We start from the raw sequence: 16,256 nt of genomic DNA, 5'->3' as shown, positions 1-16,256 counted from the left end.
AACGTAGCCTGCTACTCGGCGGAACGCACCACGCGTGGCCACGCCAACCGGACGCCGAAACTTATCTGAGGCGAGGGAAGCTTGATGTTGTACTTGTTTTGTGCACCAATAGATAGTTGCCCCTCCCCCCTAAATAAAAAATAAAATAAAAAGGGCCCTATGTGTAGCTGAGCTAGCGTGATCTCACTTGTATTGCAGATTAATATTCAAGGTCTAACTGGAAACATCAGATTTAATCCCAATGGCCACCGGACAGATATGAGGCTCACCGTCATGGAAATCACTCACAATGGACTGCGCGAGGTAAGTTCATCTCAAAATTCTTACATAGCGTGGACAGAAGGGTTGGAAGTAATAAATTGCCTTCTGTGAATGGCTTTAATCCTATGACTAGTTCATAAGTGCTGAATATAATTTCACGGCTCTTTATGTGAAACGATAACTTGAGGCGTCCCAAAACAAGACCTGTTGGAATTTTTTCGGAGCTTATATTCATGATGATGCGCATTTCGAGCCGTCGCCTTTCTGTTTTAATCGACCTCCATGCACATTTTAGGCCGGCGAATGGACAATGCATGGAGGCATCAACATCACCACAAACTACTCACGACAACTCGAAGAGGCCCGTCTGCATCTTATGAACAAGACACTAATAGTCACCACGCTCGTGGTACGTTTACTTTTCTTTACACTTGTATAAGTGCACCTATTTTTTAATTCTATTAAAAATTTCTGAAAATCTCCCGTGAACTTGTCGCCATGTTTTTCTCCTTCAGTGGCTTTGGTTGTTTCTGCACTGTCGTTATGGATTGTTGCGTGTCCATAAAATAAATACCACTTTCAGCCAGTTTTATAGTAGTTGAGAAGATGTTTGCAAACGTGTGGATAGTTGATAAGCATCGAAAACGAATTGCATGGCTGCGAGAAAGAAATTGCATGGTTGCGAGACCACAGTCTCTCGCCTTTCGGCTTCCTTAGGGCGTCGAGATGAGAAGAGAAACATCTCGGTCAACTTGTAACATCAATGAAAGGTGTTGGAGCACCTATTTACAGTTAAACCTTCAAAATGTGTATCGCTCATTACAAAGTAAAGCAAACACGCATGCTTAGAATGTGTCAAATTAATTTTACTGACCTCTGCTTTGAATGACCGCTGGACATTTTACGCTTCTTACATTTTCCAAATTCAATAAACTTGATATCAATATACTTCAAAAGAGTTGAATGTTGGGCTAGTTGATATTCTGAGATAAGAACCATCTTGAAATAGCGCGCAACGGGACGGCACAACAGTAAGGAAGACGAACACAAGAGCAAAAAGACGAACATTGCGCCTGTGTTCGTCTTCTTTTCTGTTGTGTCGTCCTGTTGCGCGCTATTTCAAGATGGTTCTTTGGTCGCAATGCCAATGCGAAAAGAACAAATGCATTTAGGGTCATTCTAAATGTTTCTCGTAATGAGAAGTCTGAAAGATTGTTATGTATTCAGTGTAAATGAACGAAAGGCTTCAGGTGAAACAACAAGAAGCAGTCACAAAGAAGTGCACTTTAAGTGGCGCTGGTGTTATAAAAATAAACTTTAACAGTACCGCTTGATATTTTAGGTCCGGACCTCCTTTCACGACACCAACTCATGCCGTGAAGAGGCTCTTGTTCCACGTAGACTATTTCTTTTTTTCTATGAAGCTATAAATGACAAAAATTGACTATTGTAAACCGGATTACACAAGTAGTGATAATAATGCCAGGAATAGCCTTGAAGTCACTCCGTATAGTAAGAAAAATAAAGACAACCATATTCCTATAACGTTAGAGCACAAATTCACTGCCATAAGTAAGAACTGCAACAATCACAATAATTTGTTATTTCGACGACGTGAGTATAGTTAGGATAACCTCTCTGCTGTGAAGCTTCTTGCATTGTAATTCATCTTCGAATGTGCATTGGTGCTGCATCGCCACTCGCTCGCGCTGAAAGACCTGCATAGCTACTTGACTTGCTGCCACGTACGTCCATTGCTTTTTGCGTCCCCCGATTTGAAAAAGAAACAAAAATAAATGTGGGGGTAAGCCCGTACCACAAAACAGGTATAGCAGGCATAAAAATAATTCAAATATAAACGAAAAGGGATTGCAGAATCGACCCAAATGGAATTTATAGAAATAAGCCAATTGGAGAATTGGAATTGAAGTGGCATGAGAATAAACAGGCGTATGTGCGCGCTAAACTGGTGGGAGGGAGAAGCGGAGCACAATATGCTTCTGCAAGCGCCTTTCAGATGTAGCACTTTTACGATGCCATATCTGTTTGAGGCTGCACTCTCGATGCAAGACGAGTGAAGATCATTTTTTTTTCTCCTGTGTCTAGCAACCCCCGTACACAATGCTGAAAGAGAACCACCAGGAGCTGGAGGGCAACGCTAAGTACGAGGGCTACTGTATCGACTTGCTCGAGGAGATCGCCAAGCTGCCGGACATCAACATCAAGTACAAGATTCGTGAGGTGGCCGACAAGGCGCACGGAAGGCGAGACTGACAAGAACGAATGGAACGGCATGATCGGGGAGCTGCTGCAAGGGGTTCGTTCCTTGCATATACGTTGGCCGCGAGATATTCTTTCTGCTCTCTTCCACTGGTTTGGGGAAGCCTGTAACCTACTGTATGTGAAGCGATGATCCATTTGAGCATTATTACTGTATACTTCGAGCGCAACTAGTGCATTCGCAACAAACTCTGACTAGCGAACAACGATGGGATTGGCCATAAAGCTTCAACACAAAATACCTTGCCGCATGAAATAAGACAATTAAAATAAAATAAGCGCAAGACGAAACGAAAGTTACAATTTCATTGCAAACTGCGTCTTTTCGAAAGGGAAAAAGAAAAGTCCAGAGCGCTCCTGGTACGCATATACCAGCGAAGCCGGAGAGATACCCAATGAATCTGCGCACTACACAGCGAACGTGCTGACGCACGTTCCGATGGAACGTAATAAAGTTTTATCATACTACATAGCGAACCGTCCCATATCGGTTCCTACCTGATGTACCGAAATTCCAAATTGAAAAGATGGCTGAGCTGCCCAAAATTATTAAAGGGAAAGTTGTAAACGGTTAAAAAAGATGGGACACGAAAGGAGAACATCGCGGTTGAATGTAGCGGTTACAAAGACTGTGCGGTGGTCGTCGGATGCCTCTTCACCTGTTTTCCAGCCTCTTGATTTATTGTTGTCTACTTGTGCCCGCGATGATGGCTCTTACTGTATCTGTCTTTGGTCCCCAACACAGCTAATTTGAACGTTACATGCGCCACTCCTAGATATCAGGTGTTACGAAAATATATTTTACGGGATTTTGTGAATTCGTAGCTTTTCTACATCGTTTCGGTGTACTTTAATTTTCGTGAGCACGCTGATGAAGACGCGAATTTGTCAGCTTACTGCGACGATCTCACCACGAGCACTGTAGGGTGTTGCTTCCCATTATGTAGGCTCGCGTATGGCGTCACCCAGCTCCACAATATGTTGTACTGTTTACCTGTGAAGTGTCTCGAGACTTCTCCGCTGTGACCCTATTGCAGAAGGCAGACCTGGCCATCGCCGACCTGACCATCACGTACGTACGGGAGGAAGTGGTGGACTTTACGATGCCGTTCATGAACCTGGGCATCAGTATTCTCTACAAGAAAGCGGACAAGAAGCCTCCGTGGCTGTTCTCTTTCCTGGCGCCACTCTCCCTGGAGGTCTGGATATACATGTCCACCGCATTCCTGGGTGTCTCCCTCTTTCTCTTTGTGGTGGCGCGGTTCAGCCCGTACGAGTGGGTGAACCCACACCCGTGCGACCCTAGGCCCGCCGAGCTAGAGAACCGCTTCACCATATGGAACACCCTGTGGTTCACCATTGGCTGCCTGATGCAGCAGGGGTGCGATGTGACCCCACGTGCGCTGTCGACGCGAGTGGCGGCCGGCATGTGGTGGTTCTTCACGCTCATCATGGTCTCCTCGTACACGGCCAATTTGGCCGCCTTCCTGACCGTCGAACGACTCGTGTCTCCGATCGAAAGCGTCGCGGACCTGGCCAAGCAGACGAGCATCCAGTACGGGTGCCTGCAGTCAGGATCCACCCAGGCCTTCTTTAAGGTGCATACTCTTGTGCACTTCGTATAGGAGCATTGTCTGATATTTTAATTTTTCGCTACGTGTTACCCGCACATGCGTAGAATGTTTGTTGATCCGCTTTTTTTTCCACATTTCAAACAACAAACATCCCCTGCCTATTGTTATACTCTCCGTTATGTCCCTCGTTTGGTTTTATGAATGAAGCACCAGTCAATCAATTCCTCCTAACGGTGCTCACATCTCTGTCTTGTTTATTTTCATTTTACAAATGAATGCTTTGGATTGTGAAGATTCCTGCTCATTGATTTGAGGCCCTTGTCGGCACTGTTCACAATGCAACTCGCCATTCACTCTAGCTGACTTCATCTCCATAAGTTGCACGTTTCAAAAACGTGCGTAATACCTGAGTATATTAGTTATTGTGGCGGTACCTGTGAAAATAAAGGTAAGCTAACAAAAGGCCATATTGCTGGCGAATGGAGAAGCGGCGTCACTAGTATCAGTGAATACTCATGGACTCTCACGGACGTCACGATATGCCATGAGAAGGTAGCCACTCAAAACGCTGCTAGGTCACTGACGTCATGTGTTCTAGTCCAGCACATCGTACTCGAGTCGGCGGCTTTGCAAAGCCAAGCTTTTTTTTTAAGTGCACAATAAATGTACTGTACTTCCCGAACTGCTATTTCACTACGCACATTGTACGAAATCACTTCAAGAGAGAACTTCCATGCGTTGTCTTTCCTTCGCAGGAATCCGAGTTCCCCACCTACAAGAAAATGTGGCACGTGATGCAGGCCGCACGGCCCAGCGTGTTTACCGAATCCAACTACAAGGGCATAGAACGAGTGCGCCGCGGAAAGTACGCCTACCTGATGGAGTCCACCTCCATCGAGTACGCCATCGAGAGGAACTGCGATCTCACCCAGATCGGCTCGCTCCTCGACAACAAGGGCTACGGCATTGCCACGCCGCCTGGTGAGTCTACGCAAAGTTTATCCAACTGAAACTGGGCTCTCCAAAGCTGGGCCGTGGAAATAGTTGCCGGCGCTAAATCCATACCGTACCACTATACTTCTGCATGTGGTGGTTCTTCACGCATCATGTTACTTTCTTTAATCCCCGCCTCCATGGTCTCTTAGATACCTCACAGAAATTTCCTTATGGCACCTTTCTGTTTTAGAGCTGCGGTCTGCAATTGGATACTAAATGAGTGTACAGTGCGCGATTGGATAGTACAACCCTGGTAACCAAGAAGAAGGACACCGGATTATGATGAGCTGGTCGCTCTTGCGCACGAGAAAGTTTGCGGCATGTGCCCTCAGTGTTGACGGTGCGAGGTGAATATAAGGCAGTAAGGCGCTACTTTTAAAGACTGGTGAGGAAGAGAAAAAAGAAATAAATACCGGGTGTTCAAAATTAGGCTTTACCGAATTTTCAGAAATCGCCTGTGGCAGGTAACGTAATTCTTATCGTTGAGCTGGATTATTCGAAGAGGCGGACATTAGTAGCACGAGAAATGGAAACACATATTGAACTAATTAACAAAAATTGAGTAATGAACTTCTTAGGTAATTACTTTACGACACATATTGCAATTTACGAATTGTAGTCGGTGAGCTTGCAAGGCGCATTCACTTGAAATTAATTTCCATGATGACGCCAGTTTCGAGATATTATTTCTCAAAGTGTGGGACGAAATACATGGGTGTTCCAGTTACTTTTGTGCTTTGATGTGTAAAAAAAGTATTTTAGTAGAAAAGTAACTGGAACAACAGTGCATTTTTACGGTGAGTTTTGATGGCGCATATCTCTAAACTGGTGTCATTCTAGAAATTCATTCCAAGAGGATGCGCTGGACAAGCTCACCGGCTACAATTCGTAAATTGCAATATGTTTCGTAAAGAAATGAACTAAGAAGTCAATTAGTGAATTTTTGTTAATTGGCATGTTAATTAGGTAAAAGGTGTCCGTCTCCATAAGGAGCGCAAGCACAAGAGCCCGAACCATCTACGAGTGCGGCGGGTTCGAGTGGCGCAAGAGAGTCTTGGGCGCCACCACTAGCGCGATCATTTCTGTAACCCAGTGTCCAAGCACCCCCAGCAAAGTAAACGGCCCTCCTGCGTATAGGAAGCGAGCACGATAGCGAAATTAGACCGCAAGACCTCCCCCCCCCTCCCCCTTCCCAGCTATAACTTAAGATAAGCATGTAAGCTTTCTAATGCCTAAACAAATGTAACTTGTGTATTTCGTTATGCTCATTTCTGCATCCTAGTGCCCACACATGCCCTGCAGCACACACGAGACGTTTCACGTACCTAATTGCGGCTGCGTCCCTGATAGAGCCTACGTGATTTTTCATGGCGTGGCTAAGCCAGTGGTGCACCGAAGGGGGGGGGGGTTGTAACCCCCCCCCCCCTGAAGGCGACTTAACCCCCCCTTTTGTTTAACCCCTTTTCTTTCCTTGCACCTTCGCGTACTGAATTTAAGATGTAAGACGCGCAATCGTCTGCACACTCGCAAACTTGCGCAAAAAGGGATTTTTTTGACAATTTCCCGTGAAGAAATTCAAATAAGTGCTGTTTAGATGGTATTGGCAAACTGTCACCCCCCCCGGCTGAGATCCAGGGTGCGCTACTGGGCTAAGCCCATATGCTGTCTTAAGACCTGGCATGGATGCATGACCTTAGAGTTTTCGCTGATTATTTCTGCAGAATAGCTATGGGCTATGTATAACTAAAACGAAATCAATCAATCAATCAATCCTTTATTCAGCACCGTTCCAAGGTGCGAGGAGGATTATCTATGAAAAATATTCTACAACACGTCTACAAAGAATGCGGGGAATGTCTGAACCAAACTCCATAAGCGCAAATAGCGATGAACAGATTCCGTGTGCTCTGACGTGTGCCGCCGTGGTGTGCGCAGGGTCCCCGTACCGCACGATGCTGTCCCAGGCGATCCTGCAGCTTCAGGAGAGTGGCACCCTGCACGTGCTCAAGGAGCGTTGGTGGAAGAAGCGGCACATCGTCAAGAAGTGCCCCAAGGAGGAGGCAAGCGCGTCCAAGGGCACCTCGGCCCTGGGCCTGGCGAACGTGGGCGGCGTCTTCGTCGTCCTGTTGACTGGCTCCTGCATCGCCTGCATCACGGCAATCGTCGAGTTCGTGTGGCGCTCTAGCAAGGCGCTACCCGAAGAAAGGGTACGTTACCACGCCAGGCTCCTTGCGTATCGGAGACATCCTGCCCCTGGAAACGATAAAACGCCGCTCCCAAAAATCCCGGTAATCGAGGAAACTATGAATAAGCCTTATAAAGGGGCTCTACGACTGAACTAACGCACGTAGCCATTTCCTAGCTCCTCCCCAAGTGTTACGCGTCCTTCGTCATCGCAAAACGGTCTTGTACGAGAGCGGAAGAAATGAACTGTTGACTGTTACAATCATTTGCGCCATAAATGCGTTTCAGTTTAGTGGTCGGTTACAGTCTCGAAGAAATGAACTGATTGTTATAGCTTTTTGCGAACCACGATCGAGAATGACAACAAACTCGCTTGATTTTGCGCAGCGTGGCACATGAGACGCTTGCGATTCTCGGCCACTGAGGCGCAATCATTCAGCAAGGATAATTTTTAATCATCCTTGTCTTCTAATAGACAATGAACCGGCAAACACCCACTACTTCTGAACCTTCTACTCTCACACGTCTTTGGGCAAGCTTTAGTTGTCTTTGTGATATAGACGATTAAGTAGGGATTTGCGAAAAACCAGCCATCATGCAACTCTTAACACGCGCTATACAAGAAAAATGCATAGTTGTCAATAAACGGGCCAAAGCATTGCGAAAGTAAGCGGACCAGCGAAACCCGTTGCGTTTAACACAGTACGACATTTGGCTAGGTGGCGTATAGATATATTTGTGGCGCAAAGTATAAATTGTTTCCGCGTTGTTTCTCTATCATTCCTAACTGACCATAACAACACTGTCTCATTTCAGGAGCCCATGTGTTCGGAACTGTGCCGCGAGCTGCGGTTCACACTGACGTGCGGCGGGAAGAAGCCCGTCCGCACCAAGGGTGACGACCGCGGCGTGCCACCGGGTGCCGGCAGTGGTGAGAACGGGCTGCCGTTCATGCCCTTGACGGGCTACGGCGCCGTCGTCTCCAAGGACAGCTTCTCCTGACAGGACGAGCCCCGGGGCGCGCCCGAAGACAAGTTCACCACCTGCTACCGGTGAGGAAAGTTTCACGTCGCAACATTGGAATGACCCTCTCTGTTCCACGGGCGCGCGCTGTCTGCTTTTAGCCTGTTGCACATGGTGTGATCTTACTCTGCGTTTCTCGCAGCTACGATTTCCAGAAATGTCAAGTTCGCATAAGCGTTTCACAAGCACTGAGCGCGGCAGCAGCGATTTTTGCATTTACGAGCACCTCGCGGAGGACCGAATTACTCTTGTCATCAGTTCGCTTCGGGGAAAACAAAGTAAAACAAGTTAGAAACTGTTCTCGGGAAAGTTTTTATCGCGATAGCAATCATACGGACACTCCAAGGGGATTTCTGCCGTCGGCGTCGCCATCGCCGCGAGGTTACGTATAGAGTCCAACGGCGATGAAATCGTTGCCGCGCGCCGTATGCTGTATGTGCGAGTAAAAGCGCGTCCCTCGAACGCACGGCGGAGAGCGAACGTGACTTCTTCCGTCGTGCGAAAGGCCGTGGGAGGACGGGAGGGAGGGAGGGGAGGCGACGTTTAGCTGCGGCACGAAATGTGTATTTATATAAAAACGTTGCGAGGCGAGAAGGTGGTAAAGAATTCCGACGCTGCTCAACGAGTGTCCCGTTCTGATCTCGTCGAAAACCTCCGAGCCGCCGCCAGAGGCACCGGCAACAGTCACCAATGCCGCGCGCGTTCGGTGCGTACGTGAGCAAAACGCCGACGGCGTCGACAACAGTTCTGCGCGTTGCTGGCGCTGCTACATGTTCAAGTTTATACAGCTGATAAAGCTTCTGTCCTTACTCCGTTTACCTCTCTACTAATTTCCTATAGCAATTGATGCTTCGCCTTTCGGGTGAAACTGTGACATTCTTTGTGTTCGAGTTCTTTACATTATGAAAACAAAAGTTAAACGGGCTAAGCCACTGTGACGCGCCTGACGATATGCGTTGTGATTGGTTCCCCGTCCTCGCCGCGTGTGCGTTTTCGCCGAGAGGTTGAGCACGCCGAAAATCGAAAAATCGCATGCAAGCAGAGGTCGACGATTGATTGGCCGCACCTGCGAATTCGTGAGTTCAAAAACGCAAGCAAATTAGCACCATGTGAAACAGGCTTCTCGGGAGCCACGTGCACAGTTTACATTCTTTTGAAGATTAATTCGACAATTTCAGGAGTACAAACTTAGGAGGAAGACGAGAAACGTCCCTGTTAGAGTGAAGGCAGTCGCACGCTATTGTCACTTGGAAGGAATGAAACAAAACAGTTGGAGGCGATTCAAATTCTCGTTGACGTCGATCAAAGACAATGTCTTCTTGAGCAAGTTGGGGGTGAGAATGGGGTAACGTCCCAGCGCACAGCACTCTATCCTGTCTACCCTCCCGTGAGGGGAGTAGTAGGAGTGTCGGACTGCTTAAACTGTTTGACGGCGCTGTCTTCGTAATCGACTGACATTTTTAGACTGCACTACCGTCCGAATCGGATCACACTCTTAGCACGCAATATCTTCGAGATCGCCCCCCCCCCCCCCCCCCCCCGAAAAGGGCTAGAAACACACATACTTGATACGAAGGGTAGCGGTAACTCGCTAAGAATAATTCGCTATAAATATCCACGCCTTATTCGCCTTATGTTTCGTCAGAATGGATCGCCAAGAGCCGGCGTTGGAAATTTGGCCGCTCAACCGCCAGCAATATTACCAAGCTTTGATCACGCATTTCTCACAGACGATCAAAACTGTTGAGAAGGAACTGCAGATACAGCACGTACGAAGCGCGAGTAGCCGGTGCAGGCAGAGATGGTATTTGAGGAGCACACGCACGCGCGCAACAAGCAGTGGATACATCACGGGATGCTGCGAAAGACGGCGCGGGCGCTTAGAAGGAAGCACACTGCACGGGCGAACGCACGCGCCGTTGCATCGCTTTTGTGTGGGCGACTGTTGTACAGCGAACGTGCCTCTGCGTAATCGGCGGCGGTTGGTGTGGCTGGCTGAAGCCGACGTGGGTCCCTCACATCAGCTTTCTGATGCCGCACTAATACGAGGGAACGGACGAGAACGTGTCCGAAGATTTGGGCGAAACTCGGTTAACGCATAGAATGCTGAAAAAAAAAGAGGAAAGGTTTCAAAGCATGCTCGTTGAAGCGTGCCGTAGATCATGTTGCAACGTAATCGCGGCTTGCCTAAGGGGTGGGTGCGTTGATATATGTTTGAAGTTGATGAGGCGAGGACAAGGTATTAAGTAGTCGAAGAATCGTGATCGCTGATACGGCAGTGCGTGGGTGAAAAATTATTGTAGCAAATGGGGCCGTCCTTATGCGTTAAATAGCGTTGCTTGCTGCAGTAGTTGCTCTGGCATCACTACAATTCTGTTGCATCACTCTTGTCCCGGATTTGGATTACATGTCCCAGTGAAGGAAAGCGCGCTGTCTTACAGGCTCATTGGTTTCATTAATTAAAACATTGATCACGTCATGATAGCGTGACTTGGAATGTAAGTTCCGGAAGCATTCTATTTAAATAACTTGATTTGGTTCCTGCAGCCAGCCGGGAACTGGATTCATTTATTTACATAAGAGAGCTTGACAATCATTTCTTGACAGTTTTCACGAGACAGAAACGCACTCACGTGGTAAGTGGTCAAGATGCCGTGTGGTGTCAAGCCGCATCAGCGTATCGGAGGGTGCACTTCGTCATTCTTCACTGTCAGAAATACAACTTTGTAGCCATCTCCCGGCAGATCGTTTTACAGTGTTACTTGAATAATTAAACAACAAACACAACGACAACAACTGCACTCCTGATTATACTTTCAGAACGCGAAGTATAACATCGTGTTCTGACTCATAAGGGTAATTCGGTTGCCTCGGTAAGGTATAGAGGGGGAGGCTTTGAAGTGCTTTCACGTCCAGGAATAATATTTTTTTGCACATAGACAGACATAGGGAGATGACGCACAATCTGAAATGCATGCCAAGTGGCCGTGATATGAAATTTAATTTTGATTCATGGGAAGTGCCAAGTATGTCAGCTTCGAGATAGTGTGTCAAACATAGTTAACATAACTACGATGGCGGTTGTGAACTTCGGCTGCACTTTCGTTGTATGACTGAACAGGGGTGGGCGAACTTGAGTGCATGTGCGTCGGGGGCAATTGAGTGATGTGATTTTTTACGTGAATCTGTAAACTTTGTAAAGCGAAGGCGCTTATTGTGCGTGTCAGTAACCGTCTGAACCCAGGGTGTACATATGCAAGAAAATAAATTAAGTTCGTTCCACGCTTGTGAAATATGATGAAACAGCAGAGCTCTGCAAGCGTTGGTGTATAGCGTAGTGGATATGACGCTCGCGTTCGGACCGTGAGTACCCAGGCTCAAATCCCGCCTCTCTCTTTTTCTTGTTGTCGCTCTCATTTCCTCTTTCTCTCGCCCATAGGAAATTGTGTTACAATCGTCGGTACAACGCAATCATATGGTACCCATAAATCTATGTTCTGCAAGCGTGGGTGTATAGCGGCGATAGCCTAGTTTTTTTTTTTTTTTTGTTAGTGGTTATGACGCTCGCCTTCGGACCGTTGGTACTCGGGTTCGAATCCCGCCTCACCAAGAAAGTTTATTTTGTTTTATTTATTTATTTATTTCTCTCGCTCTCTGTCTGTCTCTCTTTCTCTCTATGCACCTCCTCTCCCTATTTCACCTTCTCTCCACTTCGCTCGAAGCTGCGAACACCATCGCTTTGTAGGGATCAACCCCGACCTTAAACAGCTCCAGTGTTAAAAAAAGTTAAACCTGGCGTGACATTAACACACAATGATGTCAAAGTGAAATGAAAGGAAAAAATGCCGGTGCATGTACTCACATCGATTACCACAAACCAGCATCGCAATGTGACGTAGGTGGAAAGACATAATTATGAATGCTTGACTGAGTAGTGATTAATTAACCATTGTTAAAATATATAGAACGCAAAAGCTGTATACTCTCGCACAACGAAAATTAGACCAAATGCAAATGCAATACGGAAAGTTGTAAATGACCAGATGAGAACGAGTGCACTGTCTTAGCTCGGCGCTAACATGTTGCAAAACGTCTTGTCCTGGTCGGGGCCTTGCCAAAGAGTTTAGGCACAAGGGCGTGCCTTCGTCACCGGACTTGTTGAAAAGTTGGCTCATGGCTGAATCTCAGTCATAACTCTTGTTTACTTGTTAATCTCGCCTAATGTGCTACAGCAGTGCTTCCGGAAACATGAAATCATGAAGGAATGACGAAGCTTCTTTTTCTCTTCCTTCCGCACAGCCCTGTCCGGGATTCCCCTAGAAGCTACCGACCCGAGGACACCGTCGGTACCGAAGTCTAGACTTCAAGCCGTAGCGGCCATCGTTAGCACCTCGGCGTACTCTCACTCCTCTCACTCTCCTAGGGTCTGTCGCGCGCCTCGCACTTTCTCTCCTCCTTTATCCGACACTTCGACGTTGAACTTGTGCACTGTTACGTATCGCCGCAGTAGCGTAGTGTCCTTTCAAGATGAAGCTACTACGTCTGAATCTTCAGGTGCCACTGAGCACTGAAATGTGTAGCTTTGTTCTTGTTCTTTTTTTTTTACTTTGTCGTTTCGCGGTTTGAGTCCGGAGCTAGTGTCAATTTAAGTATACTTTATTGTCGGAGTGCGAGAAGTGATGTTTATGCGCTAGCTCTTACGCGAAATTTCGCAAGAAGTGTTTCGCGCATGTTTATAGCGCCTTAACAAAGGTGGTAGACGGCGCGCTGGTCAGACTATTGATGCTGAGAGTCAGACAGGTGTGCCTGGAATGGTGGCATCAATTGCACGGTCAAACTTTGTTTACGCGTGTAGCGCGACGTGCTATCCCCTTGGTTAGGTCAGACTAACTGTATGGAGAGGCGCACTTGCGAAGTATTGCGCAAGGCCTATTCGTGCTGAATGTTGAGCATGCCATCTGCGCTGTAGCAAGCGGTCAAAAAGAGATTGCTTGGCCGGAGCAGATATCAGCCAATTGACTAAAGACATTTGTCTTCATGTTACCTTTATGTGCATGTTACTTCATTTCATGCGAATCGCAAAGCGTTGTAAAAGTGATCTACAGAAGAGAAACAAAGACGACTCTCATAGTTCCAGTGAAATATTTCAGCAGCTGTTTTGAGTTACACTTTGTAGGCGAGGAAGAAGGCATGTTTGCGATGGAATGTCTCGTCGGACTGGTGAGGTCATTCTTTCTTTCTCTTCGTTTTAATCTCTTTCTGAAAATGCTTCCCCAAGCGTTTTTAGCTTTCTTCGCACCAACGGCAATAGCTGTTGCTGTCACCGCACGTACGCCATTGACGTATCACAGAGCGCTCAAAATGTGACGACAATATGAGCGGCACTTTCGGACTTTAAAAGACTTAAATCTTTGCCTGTCTTCATAAACTTAAGGGCAACAAAAAGGAAAAGCTGGGCTATTCTCTGATCGTGGTAACAAAGAGTTGATCGGAAAGATCAGCCTTTGTTGCATGCACTAATGAACGTTGCACAAAAAGGCACTGCGCAAAGCGAATTAGTCAGTTCAAGGCGATTGGGCTCAATGTGCTTGTGGTGTTAAGGAAGGCATTGTCCCTTTTATGTGTTCTTCTTCTGCAACACATGTACGATGGAAGATTTTTTAAGAATGACACGGCCGTCACCTTAGGAGCCATCTAACTTAAGATGGTGTTCAACGAGCCGTTTTTCAATCGCTCGGTAATCGCAATATCATCTTTTAAATATCTCATGCATATGAAAGTTAACCATTCGACCATGAACTGCCTGATTCATTTGAAGATTTAAATAAACACTTTGCTCAGTCATTCACTTCATTTATTGCTAATACATTTGTGAAATCTCAGGCACTGACACGAGTGCTGCTGACTGACGCTTCACCAGCTGAAGGTAATTATATGAGGTTTTAACTGCGACAGGTTAAATGTTTGTGTGGCGCGTCGGGCAGATTTAGTTTTATTTGAACTGGATTTACTTTCGTGGCATACTTTTTTTTTTCTTTTTTTTTTTGGGGGGGGGGGGAGGGCGGAATGCTAGAAGACCGCACTTTAAGGCAAAAATAGGCGATATTTCTGACGGCTATATGGACGTAACCCAAGTCTCCGTGATATCCAGTCGCGGAATCACAGTGATGCTGTATTTAGCATCGCTGTCCGTGTGTACTTCTTTGTCATCCGTGCTGTTTCTTGCGCTGTGCAAGTAAATTCAAAGATGAATCTGACATCAGTTGGTATTTGCCTTCCTTCGAGCGCACTTCTACAAGCTTAGGAGAAAACCATTTGACCCCGGTGGGCCAAATATTACATTGGTCTCACGAAGAACTCGAGAAAGAACATTCCTCATCCTATCCTGCTTGATTCGCGCTTTAATTTCATCATGAAATACAAGTATTGGTCTTGGCTTTGAAAATGAAAGCACTCTGAACACGGCTCGATACTGCACAAAACAGCACATATTTTTTTTTAGTTGTACACTAATAAGCCTCAAAAAGCATTGAGTTGGAAATTACCAGATTTATTATCACAATTGTTGTGGTTTGCGTACCGTTCATTCGTATTCTTTTTCACGACGTATGAAAGAAAGAAATATCCAAGGACAGCTCAACCGTGGCCGCCTATTATATATCGAACGAAGGCTGTTCGAAGGTTGTAGCGCGAAGCTTACTTTATACAGGGGTAATGTATAAATTTGACAACACGAAAATAACTCAGTGGTCTCCAAATGTATGCAGTGTTGTTGATCCAGTACTGTTTTTGTACAATCTCATACTTGTATTCCTAGATTGTTTCTGTTACCAGCATTTGTTGAACGGATTCTAATGGGTACTTTATTACCAACTTGTTCGTTTTCATGCATATGTATACAAGTTTATGTAGCCCTGTGTGCTTATGTAGGTCCATGACATTTATGTAGCTGCATAATCGAGCGTAAAATGTTGTGCCATTATTTCGAGCAATAACAAAAATGTTGCTTTGAAGCTTTCTGTTGTGATTGCTGCTTGGATAAGCATGCATCTATTTTTTAACGGTTTCAACCACTGTCTAAGTGAATGCGATAATGCTCATAGGCCCCTACCAGATTATTCGGTGACTATTTTTATTATTTTTATATTTTTAACATACTGCTAGCCTCACATTTGAGGCTGTTGCAGTTTGGGCTTTGCATTTTAGAAATATTTGGTGAGGCATCCTGAAGTATGGCTGACTTAAGAAACTACGTTTCTCTTCAACCAGTATTGTATTCATAAATACGATTCATGTAAAGGTATATTTCTTACGTGACTGACTCCTCGCTCCTCAAAAACAGTGAGAGACGGATAAAGTGATAGAAACAGATATTCATTTGTTATTGTGGATGTCCCGTTGTTTATTCGCCGATAGTTTCATGATGACAGAGAAGCATGACAAATAGTGAGAACAGTTGTGTTGAGTGCACTGCGTTTACCATAGGTGCAAGATCTCAGATACAAGTTATTGTCATGAAAAATGTGCGCGCTGTTGCAGTGCTTTTGTTCGTGAACTTGGCACGTTGGGAAATCAACACTGAAGGAACAGCTGTGTTATTTCAGCGTCTCCTTATTTTGGACATGTGTGCATACGTGTGTTTTGCTTTTTCGTATGAAGTTACACGGGTGTTTCCCGAACGGAAACCGGCGATGAGTAGATCTCTTCCGTTGATGTTGTGTCCGTCATATGGAAGGACCACAGCAAGGTGCTAAGCTGTGTCTAATCGACTCAACTCCATCAGCTCAGTGCTAACTGCGAATAGCGGCCGAGTATGGTGCCAGTGGTCTCACTTGTGAGCACCCCTGTTCATTTTTTGAAGTGTTGTCGAAAACGGAGATTCTACTCACAGCTCGGCAGATGCTTTTGGATGTGAATTACGGCGGTTATTTGTGCTTG

The 16,256-nt window shown here is 46.1% G+C and overlaps 1 pseudogene; it reads left to right on the top strand.

Moving 5' to 3' along the window:
* The window catches only part of LOC119461648 (glutamate receptor ionotropic, kainate 2-like), a 39,346-nt pseudogene extending 25,012 nt beyond the window's left edge, over window positions 1–14,334 (top strand).
* The last annotated feature ends 1,922 nt before the right edge of the window (window positions 14,335–16,256 follow it).

This window comes from Dermacentor silvarum, chromosome 8 (genome assembly GCF_013339745.2).
Source record: "Dermacentor silvarum isolate Dsil-2018 chromosome 8, BIME_Dsil_1.4, whole genome shotgun sequence".
NCBI lineage: Eukaryota > Metazoa > Arthropoda > Arachnida > Ixodida > Ixodidae > Dermacentor > Dermacentor silvarum.
Note: the sequence above shows the minus strand (reverse complement) of the source record. Positions and strands in the feature narration are given on the sequence as shown.